We start from the raw sequence: 18,044 nt of genomic DNA on the forward strand, positions 1-18,044 counted from the left end.
ACACCAGGGGCACTGAGGCCACCTGGACGAGTTTCAGAGAGAACAGCTGTATGGGTATGAAGGTCTAGGGTGGTGTGTATGTGTGTGTTGGGAGGCGAAGCAAGGTAAAAGCTGAGGCCCAGAAAGCTGCTCCTTGAGGGGCTCAGAGTTGCCCCTACAGCGGGAGGACAGGGTTTAAAGCAACGTGATATTGGAAGAGTTGATGTGAGACCCAGAAGCAAATGCCATGCCCTTCACAGAACACGGGTATTGCTAGGCATATGGACAGCACACTGCCCTTGCTCAGGGGGTGCTGGTCAGTAACCAACCACAGAGACCCAGGGCTTGAAGGCATTTTAAATCCCCTCTTCATACTCTGCCCTCAGTCCCACCCTCAACCCTCTACTACCTGCCTTGTTTTGGGGACCCTGTATCAGTTGTATTCAATACTAGATTTGTAACAGGGTGCTGCCATGAACCGTGTAGAGTTTTGTGAGTCCATGAAACCATCACAACTGGATTTCTGGAGAGAATTAAGCCCTAATGTCCTAAGACGACATCTCTATGCAATGCAAGAATTTTCTTCTCTTCTCCTAGAACAGTACTAGCTATTTGCCATCCTTGAGAGGAATTGAGAAAATAGACACTCGAGTAATACTCTTTGGATTTGTGGTTTAGATGAGATCTGGTTGGAAAGGCTGCCATGGAGGGGGACTCAGTGGGAAGAACAAAGGGAAAGTAATTTGCCGAGCTTCTTCTATATGCTCCATGTTACCTGCTTTACCACATGAAAATCTAGTGAGGTAAGTGTTATTATCCTACAACTCAGGTGCAAAAACAGGATCAGAGAGATGCAGTAACTTACCCAAGGTTGCCTAGGTAGGCCATGTCTAACTAGAGCTTCAGGCCTGGATCCGTGTGATTTGATAAGAGCTCTTTACCAGGTTTGGAGTGGAGGCTCCAGTGGAGTGCCAGGTTCAGAAAGAAAAGGTGTGTTGGGGTGGAGTGGGGGGGGGCAGGGGGTACATATTGAAGTAATGTCTTGGCTACTTGCATGCTATTATCTTTATTCGACAGTCATGGCTTTTTTCTAGATCCCAGTTACCCATTTTCAAAATGAAAACATTGAAACCAAGGATCTGACTCCTTCTCTAATCAACTATAAAATTCCATGATTCTAGTCAGAGCTGTTGATTTGGGGTGGATACCCTCTGTGAGTTGGCATTTATTGTATATTGTATTTCTGTTCCATCTATGGCTCTAAGACAAAGCACATGTGTGTTTAATTGAACTGTGTTTCTCTCTTAAGAAAGATTCAGAATTACCAGTAAAAGATCCTTAGCAAACTTAATTATTGTTGTTGTGATTTTTATAATGGAGTGTATTTGCTGAACATTTTTGTAGTTATCAGCAAGAACCAGAAAGGCTAGTACTTGAGGCCAGAATTGCAACTTACCTGCAGGGCAGAACATCAGCTAGGGAATCTAGCAGAGAACTGTGGATTCTCCTTATTTCCAAAAGACTTTTTAAATCTTAAATGTCCAATCTTGGCATTTTCCTTTGAAATTTCACTTTTCCTGGTGTGGAGAGGACCTTCCTTTAAGGCAGAATCTGAAAATTAAACGTAGTTGATAAGGTGGAATTTCTATAACCCTTCTGTCTGCCCCACTGTCTCATCCCCCTAAGCAAGTGCCTGTAGTCTTTGCAGCCCTCAGCTATATTATCACACTACTGCTACTGGGCTAAGACTTTTTAAATTCCTATTCTGATGTCTTGTCTGACAGGATTACTTCTCAGTTCAGGCTTTTGGAGTTGACAGTTTTCACCACCTGTGCTTTTGCTTGGTTAATGCCATATGACTTCTTGGGAGAAAATGCTTGCTACAACCACATTCCTCTGCAAGTCCCTGAGGCATTTTTCTGACTCAGATAGGAATCAGACTTTTCCGAAGGCTAGGCCTCTCCTGTAGTCAGACATTTATTTAACACTTGGCATATTCCAGGCACAGCACTAGGCAGTAGAGATGGCGGGCAAACCATACATCTTGCCCTTAAAGAAATGACAACAGAGCGAGACAGACAGTGACAGTTCATTATAAGGGCTCTGATAGAAGTAAATCCAATAAGATGATGCGTCAGGGGTGCCCAAGCCACTCTCAGTGGATGATTCTCTAGAAAGACTCACAGAGCTCAGAAAAGCTGTTACATTCATGGTTCCAGGCTATTACAGTGGAAGCCTACAGACTAAAATCAACTAAGGCAAAAGGAGCATAGGGGCAGAGTACAAGAGAAACCATGTGCATACTTCCAGATGTTCCCTCCCATGGAATCACGTGGACCATGCTTAGCTCTCCCAGCAACATTGTGTGACAACATGCAGGAAGTGTAGAAAATGATGAGAGTTTGCCAAAGCCTTGTGTCCAGGGTTTTTAATTGGAGGTCAGTTACTTAGGCATGTAGTGTCCATAAGACTGACCCTAGTAACTTAGTCTCCAAGCTCTCCAGAGGTCACACTGATGCAGTGTAGCCCAGGGCCCCCATCATAAATCACTGTTAGTATAAAGTGTCTGGGGTGGTTGAAGACCCCAGGAATACAGAGCCACTCTTATCAGGCCAGATATTTCAGGGACTTAGAGTTATTCTCCCCAGAACCCCTGAAGGCCAGTCCTTCCTTCAAAATGTGTAAGGTTTGTACATCCCCAAGCTTCCCCAAGGAAGCTTAGAAGAGAGGCACCAGACCCTACTCGTTATGAGGGGCAAAGACAGGGAGGGAGTGAGTCAGAGAAACCTAAGGTACTGCCTGAGTCTTACTGCCTGCAAGTTAGCTGTGTGGTGAGGAGTAGAAAGAGCCTCCATGATGAAGAGCCAACATAAATGCAGAAAGATGTACAAAGGAAGGGAGCCTGTGTTTACTGAGCACCTGTGCTGGGTACTGTGTTAGGTGCTTTAAATATGCAGGAATTGCAAATAATATGGAATGAGGAGCATAGCAAGAGATAAGGAAGACCAGGCTGTGACTCCATGCTAAGAACTATGGACTAACAGTTCTTGGAGCCATGGAAAGGTTTTAAGCAGGACATTAATGTGGCCAAATGCTTGCATACTTTCTCTCCTTCTTTATTTTTATTATCTCCTTCTTTATTTTTAAAGTTACACAGTACAAGTTACTCTTTTTGGTGTATAGTTATAAGAGTTTTGACAGATGTATACAGTCATGTCACCACCCACCATAATCTAAATACAGAAGTGTTCTATTACTCTAAAACATTAATGCTGCCCCTTTGTAGTCACCCCCCTCGCCCACCCCCAGTTCCTGGCCAGTTTGACTACTGCAAGAATGTCATATCCATGGACTCATATCATACTGCCTTTTGAGGCTGGCTTCTTTCACCTGGGATAACACATTTGAGGTTCATCTGTGTTTTTGCATGTATCAATAGTTGTTTTTTCCTTTTATTTGCTGAATATTATTCCACCGAATGGATACACCACAGTTTGTCTGTTAGTTCACTAATTGAAGAGTTTTTGGGTTGTTTCTGGTTTTTGTCTATTATAAATAAAGCTACTATGAACATTAGTGTACGAGTCTTTGTGTGGACATAAGTTTACATTTCTCTTGGGTAAACACCTAGGAGTAAATTGTGGGATCATTTTGTAAGTATATGTTTAACTATAAGAAACCATCAAACTCTTTTTCAAAGTAGCTACCATTTTCACTCTCACCATCAAAGTATGACAGTTCTCATTGCTCCGTATTTTCTTCAGTACTTAGTACTGCCAGTGTCTCAAGCCATTCTGTTAGGTGTGTGATATCTCATTTGGTTTTTATTTGCATATCCCCAGTAACTACTGATGTTGAACATTTTTTCATATGCTTATTTACCATATAGGTATCTTCTTCTTCGGTGAAGTGCCTGAATCTTTTGCCAAGTTTTATTGGATTATTTGTTTTCTTATTACTGAGTTTTGATACAAGTTTTACTCATATATTCTGAGTACAAGTGCTTTGTCAGATATGTGATTTGCAAATATTTTTTCCAGTCTGCGCCTTGTATTTTAGTCATTTAACAGTATCTTTTGCAGAGCAAAAATTTGTAATTTCAGTGGAACTCAATTTATAACTTTTCTTTTATGGAATATACTTTCAGTGTTCTTATCTGGAATGGAATATACTTTAGTGTTCCTTATCCAGGAACTCCTTTTTGAACCTGAGGACATAGAGTTTCCTATGTTTTCTTCTAGATGTTTTTATAGTTTTACATTTTATACTTAGATATTTGATCCATTTTGAGTTAATTTTTATATAGTTTGAGATGAGGGTCAAAGTTCATTTTTTTGCATATGCATGTTCAGTTTTGTAGCACCGTTCATTAAAAAGATTATCCTTTCTCCATTGAATTGCTTTTGTACCTTTGTCAAAATTCAACTGTCTATATTTGTGGCTCTATTTCTGGACTCTGTTCTGTTCCACTGATGTAAGGGTCTATCCTTTTGTCCATACTGTTTGTCTTAATTGCTATAACTTTATAGTATGTCTTGAGGAAGGTATGTGAACCCTTTCATTTTATTCTTTTTCAGTATTACTGTAGTTATTCTAATTTTTTTTTTTGCCTTTCCATTTGCATTTTACAGTCAGTTTGTCAATATCTACAAAATGTCCTGCAATCTTGATACAGATTGTAATGAATCTTTAAAACAATTTGGGGACAATTGAAATCTTGACAATATGGAGTCTTTCAATTTATGAACATTGTACCTCGGAGGCTAGGAAGCCAAGCCATGGACCACCCACCACTCACCTGCAGTACCTATAGATTTGGATGAATTCCTCCCTTCTAAAAGTTTCCAAAATTGGGGCGCCTGGGTGGCTCAGTTGGTTAAGCGACTGCCTTCAGCTCAGGTCATGATCCTGGAGTCCCAGGATCGAGTCCCACATCGGGCTCCCTGCTCAGCAGGGAGTCTGCTTCTCTCTCTGACCCTCTTCCCTCTTGTGCTCTCTATCTCTCATTCTCTCTCTCTCAAATAAATAAATAAAATCTTTTAAAAAAATAAAAAAATAAAAAAATAAAAGTTTCCAAAATATCCTAATGTTCCTGAGCCTGCCAGATAGTGACCTTCCTCACTGACCTACAAGTCTGGGAATTCTATAAAGCTATCAGACTAGTTTTTCTAAGAAGGTTTCGTAAGCATTGGCTGCATGAAGTCAACTTAGGTCCCTAAAAGTGTCTGGGTGTATATCATTAACTTCATATTCTTATATTCGTATTCTTAAATATGACATTCTAGTCATATAGCCAAGTTTCTAGGTATTCCTTCCATTAACAAGGAGGACAGATTCTTATCGAACCTATGCAAACAATTATGTTGCTATGAAAATAAATAAGAGTACTCAGAGTGTCCAAATTCTGGAGGGGTCAGGCAGGGAGAAAAAGGTATAATTAACAAATGTTTCATTTTACAAAAGCATAGTCTACCAAATGGCTGTTTATCAATTAAGGATAATTTAAGAGAATAAAAGGGGTGTTCCTTATGTATCCAGAAATTAGAACATTAGAATATTAACAGTGTTACAAATAAAACCCACAATCATCCGTCATCAAATCATTCAGTTTAGTGTAGTTAATTATCACTCTGGTCTATCTTGGGTTTGTAATCTCTTAAATCCACCTGCTTTTCTGCTAGAGTTTTAGAAATCCAGTGTTGGAATCTCAAAGTTGATTATGTGATATCATCAGAACCCTACACCGAAAAGTACCTGGCATAGTCCCTTCCATGGGGTACTGAGACAGTTCTTTGTTGAAGAGGAAGCTCTCAGGCCGTAGCTGTAGCCTCAGAATAAAACAAAAAACTATCTATAGAAGACTTAAAGTGGCTATGGTTAAATTATTACTAATAATTTTAAAAGTGAAAGATCTCATGAGAATTCATAACAAGAATAGTGTAACAGACAAGGAATTTTGAATGTTTCTGCCCTATACAAAACAAGATAATATAGTCAATCAGAAAATTTCAGACATAATTATAAACATAATGATTAACTGTATTTTCAAAGAAGATAGTTAACATTACAGCTAATTTATTTAAATGAATGAGCGTAATTTCTACATAAAATATTTTCAGATATAATATGTAATAATCCTAACAAAATTTATTATGAATATACCAACCATGTAGTTAGAATATACTAAGAATATCTATGAAGAGGTTGAATAAGTCTGGAGCAGGTCCTAAACATTTCAATCCCCAGTTGAAAACTACTGGCCTACAAAATGCTAGATTCAAATTAAAGAAGTAAAGTTGCAACCAACTTAACATTTAAAAGTAAATGAAATCATGATTTATAATACTATATTATTGTCATATGATATCAGACAGAGTAGTACCAGTACTCTGATAAATGGGAACACATCATGGACAGCAAGGACATTGGCAATTCTCTAGGAACTTTCCATATAGCATACATTTTCTGAAATATTTCTGTTAACATTTTACCCATTCTTATTTAACCTAGGGAAGGTTAGACATCTCTCCTAATTTGACAGCTCTTCCCATTCCCATTCCCATCTATGGTAACATATCAAATAAACCTAAATATTTCTAGCACTTGTCTTTTTCACAAGATGAAAGAACAAATGCTTTATGATTTTCCAAACACCTTCTAGGAAATCCCAAAGGCAATTTCAGGTTCAAAAGTCATCATTAAGGATTTAATTTTGGAAGGGCAAAATATCAAAAGTTGTCAGGAGATTTGAACACTGATTAAGATAGGATCATGAGTTACTAAATAATACTTGACTAGCTGCTGTTTAATGAATGTGACGATAAAATATTTCCAAAACAAACATGATTGTAAGGAATCTTAGCTCTTTTCTAACTAAGAAAGCTTTGTGATCTGAAGTAATCAGACATGGCAAAGTCAACATAAAACACAATGGTTTTCATGATATACAGAATCTCTGCTGTCTAGGCAGATTACACAGAAAGCAACAAATAATCTTCTACAACTTCTTATGAAGAGCAAACCAATAATCCAAGAAAATTTTGTAATTTTAACAAAGAGACATCAAATTTTTTTGCATCAGTATAATATTCAATACTACAACTCCTTTTGCAAATCTTATAAAACCTACCAACTCTTTGTCAGCTTTGACCATGACAAGTTGAACTCTTCTCTTACAACTTCTAGTTCTGTCTATATCCCTTACACTTCTCAGAGGAAAAAGCAAACACATTTGTTAACAGACCCAATTATATGTATATAGTCTCTCTATAGCATAAAAAATAAGAGCTCTTAAACTCAATGAATGATTCAGTATTCTATCTTATTGAAATAATCTAAATATCTATTGACTATCCATTAGTTGACTCCCAGTTTGAGTGACATAAAAATCTTGGAAATTATCTTCAAGGTAACATACTTACTGTTGAAAGAGGGTTGTCAGAATAATGATTCAGTTTTGTTAAACACATGTACATTTTTCATAATGGTAAACATTTAGTAGAAGTAATGCTAACTTATATAAAAGTAAGCCTATATAAGTTTAGGAAGAACATACCCAAGTAGAATAAAAACCTACACATATATTATTTAACTCTGATAATTATTTAACATAGAGAAGACATAGTTCCACTTATTAAGCCAAAGACTTCCTAAATTATCTGAACTTGAATAGTTAAACTGTTTCTGAGGGTTTTTTTTTTCACATTGAAAATATTTGAGGTTCAATTTCCTTACCTTCTTATAATATTAGGAATAGTCAATTATTACAAATGCTAATTTATTTTTAAGGTGATCAGAATAGAGCTCCTTTAAGAGATTTTATAATCTAATTTGGTAACACTATCTGAAGTTAGGAAAATATTACACACTTGCACAGTGAGAGGGAAAGTCCTTTCTGAATTATAGACATGGAAACATACAGACACATAGGTTTATAAGCTTCAGTCATAAAATTTCAGCCATTTTACAGAAATAAAAAACTCATCAGTCCAGGTATCCACCTCCTGGTGGGCATGGAATTCTTAATTGACTTGAGCTTAAGATAGACAAAGAGACAAACAGAAGACTAAACAGATTCTCTGCCATCTTCACTCAACAGAAACAAGATCTCTATAAAGTATTATCAGTACCAGAAATTGAGCACTCAAAAGGAATCAAATTCAAATCCTTACCATGCTACTGATGGACACAAGTCCAGAGCCCAGGACTGTGAGCCAGACACACCATTGTTTCCCCATCACCAGTTGGGAAGGAGAGGCTCATCACCTGGGTGGAGGAAACAGGGATCTGAAGACTGGCCCTGAGACTGTACAAGTCACAACACCAAAACTACCAATGATAAAGTGCACTGGGCAATTGAAATGGTTTGATTCAGGCTATTGCAATAAGGAGAATGTTCCTTACTGAGGAAAGTGTCAGAGAAGAGAGAGAAAACTTGGGGTTCTATTAAGGGTGTCATTGAAGAAGGGCAGAGGTGGTCTTATCTCAGGATATGGGAGAGTGGGGTGGTCCTTTGTATTCTCAGAATACAAAAGGATCACAAAAGGAGGGAGATTTTTCTGTTTTCTGGGAGTACAGGGCTCAGCTGAAGTTCAACATTGTCCAAATTGTTCTTTCCTTTTCTATTTTTAGGAGGAGATTATGTAGACTTGGGATTATTTTTCCTAAAATGTTTAATAGAATTCAACAGTAAATTATCTAGGCCTAGAAGACTTTGCTGTTATGGTCTTCTTTCTTTTTTTTTATTTTTCAGTCAATCTAACTAGAGCCTTGTCAACTTTATTGACTTTCCAAAGAATCAACTTTTGGCTTCATTGAGTTTTTTCTATTTTTCTGTTTTTAATCTCATTGATTTCTTCTCTTACCATTATTATTCCCTGTCTTCTGCTTTCTTTGCGTTTTTCCTACCATTTTTTTCCTAATTTCTTAAGGTATAAGTATAGACAATTGATTTGAAACCTTTCTTCTTTTCGCATAGAAGCATTTAAACTTGAGTCTCCCTCTAAACACTGCTTTAGCTATATCTCACAAATTTTGATATGTTTTTATTTAATTAAAAATATTTTTTTAGTTTCCCTTGTGACTTCTTTTATCTATATATTATTTAAATTTTTTAATTTCCAAATATTTAGGGATCCTTCCAAATATCTTTTATTGATTTCTAGTTTAATTCAATTATCATCAGAAAACATATTTTGTATGATTTAGTTCCTTTAAAATTTTTAAAGCTTGATTTTGTGGTACAGTGTGGTCTATCTTGGTTAATGTTGGGTACAAATTCCATCTTAAAAGATCATTTTTATTTTTATATAAAGAGAACAATTAAGAGTCCATCATGAACTGAACTGATCTGAAGCTCCCAGGCATTGGAGTAACTAAGACAAGCCAAAATGAAGCACCAGTCAAGCCTTTGATCACTCACTGTGTTAACAAGCAAGAAGAGAAAGCATGACTCCCGCCCAGTGTTTCATTATCCCAAGTATCAGGGCAGGTGGGGAGAATGTTTCACTGCTGAGAGAGGACAGAATGAAAGATTCCTGACATCTTATGGATGGGGCCAGGGGTCAGGAACAGGGAAAGGACAGGAGTACTGGGTACTGAGTCAAAGTGGACAAAAGAATCTTCAAGGCTTCTCTTCTCCCTACTATAAGGAGGTCTCTGTAGAAGCACCTGAGTAAGGCTTTGGCTGAAGGCCCCCAATAAAGAGGTCTCCAAATAGAGGCACCTGGACTAGGAATGCAAGTATGTGTGGGAGCATGGCTGGCAGGGAGGCCTGAGCCCTAACTATAACTCCCTTCAGAGATTGCAGTGCACTGGCTATCACCAAGTCCACTGGGAGGGGGGGCAGTAAAAGGGTGGGGTGGGGTGGGGAGCAGCTTTCCCCAGTAAAAGTCTTTGTAATTGCCAGTGATCAGACCTGAAAGATCCCATATACGTTTCTAGCCAGAAGCCAGACTTCTTAGAATCTCTTGTGGTTATCTAAGAAACACATGACGGTGGCCATAAACTAAAACGCTAATAGTAGGGGAAGACTTGAAAGTAGACTTCACAGATCTTGAGTAGGGGGTGTTGCCAAGACTTGGTAAATAGACTGGTGTCATGGGTTGGGTTACCTGAGAAACAGACTCAGACAGAATCAACATCCATGAAACAAGGGGAAGGACCTTCAGGGTTGTCTTGATTTGGACCAAGATGGCTAGGCCTTTATCCTTCCACATCAACTGACTATGGGCCACTGGATAGAGGGGAAAGGCCTTGGATAAGGTGGTTCCCTAAGGCTATGGCAGTCCCTGAAGGGACTGTCACTGGAGGCTGCCATGAGTTTCCAGCATTGGGCAACAAGTCCTTTATGAAAAGGAGAACTGTGGTAGCTCACAGCAAAAGAGAGGCATCTATAACCCCTAGGTGTTTGACTTGGATGCCTGGGTAGACAGACGGAGATACTTTCGCTGAGGTAAGTAGTCCCGGACAGACAGGTGTAGGGAAGAAAGATGCTGAGTTAACTTCTGAACATGTTGACAACTTGGGAATCAAACAGTGAAGATCAAATCCCCTTCTTTTGAGTGTTCAAAGAATTAATTGCATTAGTCATGTTTTTATTTGCTAATGCTTTGACATCTTGGGGTCTTACTGACCAGGAATAAAGCTGCTCCTGGGCTACCTCTTTCCTAGAGAGCAAACACTCATCTGAGGCCGTTCTTTTCAAATGAAGGCTAACCAATCCAGAGCTCACACTCCCAACCACCTCCTTTATGGGGCTCTTACACTGAGTGCCACTATCCCCTGGCCCTAATCATCCCAGGATCAGAGATCAGACAACTATAGGCAGCCCCTAGACCCCAGAATCTGCTGAAATTACTAAGCCTGGTTACTTCATGTCGCCTTGCCTTCCCCACTGAAACCACCCATATTTTCCCCCACTCCATGTGTCCCCTGCATGGAAACTGTGAGCATTCATGATAGTCATTTCCATGTCCACATGTCTTACCATACCTGATTAAAACAAATCTGGGGTACATTTTAAAACACGAATTTAGGTAATCTGGGCTTCCAGACCTATTAGGCACCTCTCCACCCACCCTCTGCAGTCAGCAGTTGAAAGAACACTGTGCAGATGAGAAAGAAGAAATGCCACTTTAAGGATTTTTCTATGTAGTCCTCACAACCGTCCTATTTCATAAATAAGAGAAATGGGAGCTCACAGAGTTTAACTAACTTAAGGTGATCACATCACACAGCTGATTGATTATTTTAGAGTTGACCTCAGGTCTATCAGATTTCCATGTTTGCTCCATTCTAGCTGTCTCTGATCTGAGGCTTCTCTTTGGTCTCTGCTAAAAAATGAGGAAATTGATGCATAGGGAGCTTGTCCAAGGCCATTAGTCTGAAAGTGAAGCTAGAAACATGTACCCCAGAGTGCGTGGCCTGGAGCACCAGTCTTGAGCAGTGTTCAGTGGAAGAGGAATCCATAGATCAAATCAGTTTGAGAAATGCAAGTTAAAATGTCTCAGAGCCCATACTTTTCATATCTGTATGTAGTGCTTTCAAAATTTATTTGACTCCACAATTCTTCTCTCTCTGTGTGTGTGTGTGTGTGTGTGTGTGTGTGTGTGTGTGTGTGACGTGTCTTATGCTGCTTTTCTCTGCATCAGCTTCCTTCTTAGTGTGCTTAAGAAAGTAGTGCCTTCTGCAGGTTGCCTGGAGCAGCCCACAGTGTCCAAGGTCAAATGTTACAGTCTGTTCTCATAGGGCAAGTGTCTCTCATTCCCAGTTTGAGATACCTTGAGGAGGATCCCGATTGCCTTAATGTGTGCAATCATCTGAAGCCAGCACAGTCATAATTCCCTATATGAGCCAGACAGATGTTCCAAGAGGTATGTACAGCAGGGAGTTCTTAGTCTCATTAAAAAGCTACTATTTATACCCAAGAAGCAGTGGAGACACTGTGGCTCGAAAGCATAGCTCAGACACCACTGCTAAGAAAGCTGAAGAGGCGAGGTTCCTGTGTAGGCTGGCGAGGTTGGCTTTGAGAGGTTTGTGCTGCACAAGTGCAGTAGCTCCATGCTCAGGAGGCAGAAGGGGGCTGGCGGGGACTGGAGGATAGAGCTCAGGACCTCTGCTAGCAACCTCAGGGCCCGCTGGTATGGAGCCCAGCAAAAAGACTCTCCTTATGGACACGCTTCATTTCATCAGGGCCTGCCTCCTTTTCAGGTTGCAGCCATCTGCCCCAAGAAAAAAGAATTTTAAAGGCACTAGATGTGAGAGACAGGTGAAATTGGAGGAAAATAATTGGCAGTAAGTGCCTAATAATTGTTTGCAAGTACCTGTTCTCCCATTGCATCCCTTCATCTGGCTTCTCCTCTCTCCTGCTTCAGGCAACTCAGCAGGCTTTGAAGCAGTCTTCTCTCCCTCCCTCTCTCCCTCCCTCCCTCAATACTGTCTGCAGTGCCTCAGGGTGCCCTACCCCAGGTGGTCTGCATTGATGGAGAGATGAAGTCGGGCAGAGCACTTCCCTGGCCCTGAAACAGGCCCTTCTGTGTCTTGTCACATCTCACCCACATCACAAGTAGATTGGCTCTCCTGTACTTCCTATAGGGCTTTCTTTAAATATGTCTGCCATGGTGCTCTAGCAGCCCCATGACCAGTGACAAGAGTGCAGCCAGTGTGCGCGGGCAAATGGTGAAGGGGCACTGACCTCGCCCTGCAGGCCCAGGACACAGCCCAGGGCACAGAGTGCAGCCTAGGACTACACTGCACCATCCTGGCCCTGGACACATCTATGCAGGGCCACAGGGAGATGGTTCTGTGAGATGAGAAGGCAGCCAGCTTTCCCAGGGTCTGGAAGGAGCTATTCAAGAGCCCAACATGATGGCGGATCTTGTTGTGTGCCATGACTTCCACATTCTCACAGGGGTCCTACGCTGAAAGTCTGCAGACCCTCAGCAGTGGGTGTTATGAGCTGTGTCAAGGCCACATTAGCTGTGTGATTTATTTTAAGATTTTATTTATGTATTTTGCAGAGAGAGAGCGCACGCACAAGCAGGGAGAGTGGCAGGCAGTAGGAGAGGGAGAAGCAGGCTCCCTACTGAGCAGGGGGAGCCCGATGTGGGACTCGATCCCAGGACCCCAGGATCATGACCTGAGCTGAAGGCAGTTGCTTAACCAACTGAGCCACCCAGGCACCCTTAGCTGTAGGTTTTAATGGAAAAGCAGCTTGTGAATGTAGTGAAAGAAATGGATTAATGTTCTATGTATCAAATCTGATCTTCTGATGTTTTAAAAAGAAATAGCCCATGGGAGGTACTGGAGGATTGTGAAGGGCCCTGGACTTGGCAGCCACATAGACTAGACACTGGGTTTGGATGCCAACTGTGCCTCTTGCTGTGACAAGCTGGCAAGTGACCTAATTCTCTGCCCTCAGTTTTGTCATCTGTAAAATCAGAAGCATGAGATGATTCTGAGGGTTTTCATGAGGAATGAAGGCAGTAATATGTGTAAAGTTTCTAATTTACTGCCTAGCACATAGACACGTAGACACTAGGTGCTCAATAAATTTATGGAATGAATGACTGAATTTCTTTCTTTTTTTTTTAATAGAGTGTTTTGTTTGGCTTTCTTTTTTTAATATTTTGTTCAGTTAGCCAACATATAGTACATCATTAGTTTTTGATGTAGTGTCCAATTTCTGATAGAAAAACAAGTTGAGTAAGTCCACTGTGGCTGAGATCTGTCTGTGCCCCAGGAGTACCCAGGGAGCCTGGCTAGTCACCTGGACCGCGGGCTCGGGCAGGTGGCCAGAGGAGGCATTGACAGCCCTGACGGCTGTTCCAGGGCTCTCACAGGAGTCTGCCTCAGATTGGAAACTTCCTGTTGGCCTTGGATGACCAGGACACACAGTTCCAGAGCTGCATCTGTGTAGGCAGTCTTTCATCCCCTAAGCAGCTCAGTCCTGGTTACTGCACAGTAGAAATTAGGATCACCTGTGTGTTGTGATAGATGGACACAGAGAAATGAAACTGGATCTGGGGTTCAGGAGATTTAAGAATTAACTCTTAATTGACTTTTATTATTACAAAAGCAATGTATGTTCATTATAGAATTCTTTTTGAACAATCACTCATAATCTCCCAACCAAGAAACCATTGCTATTAACATTTTGGTGTATATTTGACCAATCATTATTCCGTGTGTAAACTTTTTTATTAACAAAATAGAGCTCCTACTATATGTTTTGTCTCCGGACATGTTTTTTTTCTTTTTACCTCCACTTGTGGCTTCTTTGGATGTCATTAAATATTCCTATTATTTTCATGGCTACATTTTATTGACATGTCATAATATTTTTAGTTAATATTTTATTGTTGAGCATTTAGGTCTTGTTTATAATTTTCTAGTGTTTTAAAACTAAAACACTTAATTGGTATCCTCCACATATTTTGTATACTTCCCTGATTATTTTCTTAAGTTAATCTTCTAGAAATAGATTTGCTGAATGAAAATGTACATAAAATTTGAAGGTTTCTGATAAGTCTGAATTAAATTTTGATTGCAATTTTATTCACCTTGCTACAAATCCCTGGAACAGGATTATCCTCTATAATTTCAATAATACATTAGAGCTGATACATTTATGTTAGGAAACCACACTACATCATAAATAAGATATTTTATAAAATACTTAATAGAAGCACATTTTATTTTTAGCAATGAACATGACTATGATAAAAAAAAATCTGAGAATGGATAAGCATAAAGGAATAGGACAAAATTGCCCATGATCTTTTTTCCCAATTAGATTTCTTCTTAACATTTCAGTATTTTCCTTCCAGATTTTTTTTTCTATGCATTTAAACACAACTGAGATCATTCTAGATCCTTCATTCAGTACTTCTGCTAGTGTGATTTGTGTGTAGTAAAGTGTGCTCGGCCTGTCTCCATCAGCCTTTCGATGACAGGGCACAGGTTTTGTCCCTCCTTGTGGCCCGACATCACACAGCACTGTCACAAACACCAAGCAGATGCTCTATGCAGACCTTCTCTGAACGGATTTGAGGGTCAGGAAAAGCAAAGGTAAAATTAGTCTTGTGACCAACGCTGTGGTTTCAGATAAGCTTTTAGAGTTTGGCGCATTCCAGAAATACATTTTATACATAAAATGAATTGATGTCATGCAGACACAGGTCAGCCTTCCTCAGATGAGTGAATTGCTATTGAGAAAAATATTCTGAATGGCCAAGGACTAAACAGTAAACTCTTTCTGCTTGAATATTTTTGCATTTTTATCCTAAATCCAGTTCTTCCCCTACTTTAAGTGAGTCTAGAGACTTTGATTTAATTTTTTTCTTTGTTAAATATCAGCAGATATTAAAGAAGTTTTTGTAATGAAGTATACCTAGCATGGGCTTCAAGGTTAGCCCCACCTGAGATTAAGCCCTGGCTCCAGCCCTGGTGAACTGCTTGGCTTTGGGCAGTTTATCTAATCTGGAGCCTGAATTTTCTCTTCTCTAGAATAGGACTAATGATACTTCATTAGTTGAAATATTGAATGCAAAGTTCTTAATACAGTATTTGGTACATAGTGGATGCTTAATCAGTGTTTGATATTTTCTTCTGCTTTCCCTAAGAACCATCATCAGTGGTTGTGATCTAAGACTGAAGTTACCATCCCAGATATCAGCACCATGGCCAAGAGCTGTGGGAGAAAACACATAGGAAATTAGTACATAAATGATGAACTCTAGATATTAACTGGTTACATTTTTTTAACAAATCCTTAATAGCAGTTAGTTTTATTATCTTTGTTTTTTTGTAAAGATTTATTTATTTATTTATTTATTTAAGAGAGCATGCTCGAATGGGTGGAGGGGAAGAGGGAGAGGGGGAGGGAAAGAGTCTCAAGCAGACTCCCTGCAGATCATGGAGCCCCATGTGGGGCTCAATCTGACAACGCTGAGACCATAACCTGAGCCTAAATTGAGAGTCAGATGCTTAACCAACTGAGCCACCTAGGCACCCCTATCTTTATTTTTTTCTAATGAAATTGACTTTATCCAAACTTTAGGTTTCTCTCAGCGTAGCTCAATTCTGTTTCTTTTTATCTCTGTGGCTGGGGGGAGATTATGTTTGTAAACAGTTTTAAGAGGGGTGTAAAACATCCTTGGGTAGAAGTGTTTTGGGTGTTGGTAAAAAAAAAAAAGTGTTTTTTTTAAACATGCACCAATCTGATATTTTCCATGATTTCTCTGTTAAAATTGATATTTAATTTCTTATTAACTTCTTGATGAGTTTACAGTCTTAGAAGCTTCAATTCAGCTAATGTTTTATGTAAAGATAAAATTACAGCTTCCAGTTCTGCCAGATGATAAGCTGAGATAACCTGAAAACTTATTTGCTGTAAACCTTTCAATATGCTGGGTAAAATACAACAAAAATTACCTTAACTGCAATGGAAAAGAGCTTCCAGGTGCCAGCATCAGGAGCCACTGGAGATGAGTTGACTGTCACACACTCTGACACTATAGTTGATGAGGAAAAGAAGGGTATTCGCCTGAAATCATGGCAGCTAGAGTTGTTTCCACTTGGAAATAGAAGATCAGGCCTTGGGCCTATGCAAGGTAGGAGATGGAAATAAAACCCTTACTCAAAATTGAGGCCCTGTAAAAGCTATACTATCAGTGGGAGGGTGGATTTTTTTAAATTCCACTCAACTCTTGCTATCTCTGGGTTCTGGGTCTGTGTAAGGAAAAAAAAAAGTCTCTCCTTGAGAATTTAAAATTTTGGGCCTATACCTTACATGGATATAGGGTTCAAATTTACATCAACTCATGCAGTCTGAGAACCTACAAATTGAGAAATCACCTAAAAATCAGTTCCTATTTAGTGATAACTCAGGGCATTTGAGAAACAATCATCTATCTAAAGGTGTTCCAAAAGGGAAAAAATAGTATAAGAAACAATATTTGAAGGATTCATGGCTACAAATTTTCTAAAATAGATGAAAGAGATGAAACTTTAATTCAACAGTCACAATAGGCTGCTCATCATAGTGAAACTGCAGAACACCAAAGGGAGGTAGGAGATACTAAAAGCAACCAAACAGAGAGAAACCTTTAGATTATCTACCCTAGAATAATATTAGATTGAAAGCCTACTCAGCAGTAACAGTAGAAGCCAGAAGAATAATAACTTCAGGAATAACTTCGAAGTACTTCAAAATGCTAAGAATTCTTTACCCAAATAAAGAGTAAGGTTAAAATAAAGACATCAAGGCCTTTCTCTTTTCTAATGCAAGCTCAAGCCTATATATTTTCCTCCAAGCAGATTAAGTTACATTCTAGAGACTTTTATGTTGTTTTCATTGTCATTCAGTTCAAAATATTTTCTAATTTATATCTAAATTTCTTCTTTGGCCCATGGGTTATTTAGAAGTGTATTATTAATTTCTAAATATATGTGGATTTTCTAATTAACTTTTCGTCCTTAATTTCTGACTTATTTGCATTAAGACAAAAAAATTGCATGATTTCAACCCTTTTGAATTTGTTAAAACTTGATTTTCATAGGTTTTGTATGTACTTGAAAACAATGTGTATTCCTTGTTGAAGGCAGTATTTGTCAGTAAGTCAAATCTTGCTCTATCTGTTTGTCTGCTTGTTCTCTCAGATGCTGAGAAAAGAATGCTTAGATTTTCCACCAGGATTTTTAATGTTTCTACTTACTTTATATATTTAGGGGCTACGTAATTAGGAACATACAAATTTAGATTTGGGTTATATCTTCCTTAAACATTAACCTTTTGTTATTATTAAATGTTTCTCTTTATCTCTAATAATGTGTTTTGCCTTAACATCTACCTTCATATAAATAGAGCTGCATTAGCTTTCTTTTGGTTAGTATTTGCATGACATTTCATTTTCCATTCTTTTAACCTTTCTGTTAGTTTAGACATTTGTCTTATAAATAGCAAGTTAAGTGGGTTTTTAAAGACAGTCTGAAAACCTGTCTTTTAATTGGAATATTTAGTGAAGCATAATTAACAATATATTTAGTTTTAAATCTACCATCCT

At 38.9% G+C, this 18,044-nt stretch overlaps 1 protein-coding gene across 4 annotated transcripts in view; it reads left to right on the forward strand.

Annotated features, from left to right (window-relative positions):
• ARHGEF4 (Rho guanine nucleotide exchange factor 4) overlaps positions 1-18,044 on the forward strand; it is a 253,138-nt gene that overhangs the window by 172,110 nt on the left and 62,984 nt on the right. The gene's annotated exons all lie outside the window — the stretch shown is intronic.

This window comes from Zalophus californianus, chromosome 3 (assembly GCF_009762305.2).
Source record: "Zalophus californianus isolate mZalCal1 chromosome 3, mZalCal1.pri.v2, whole genome shotgun sequence".
Classification (NCBI taxonomy): Eukaryota; Metazoa; Chordata; class Mammalia; order Carnivora; family Otariidae; genus Zalophus; species Zalophus californianus.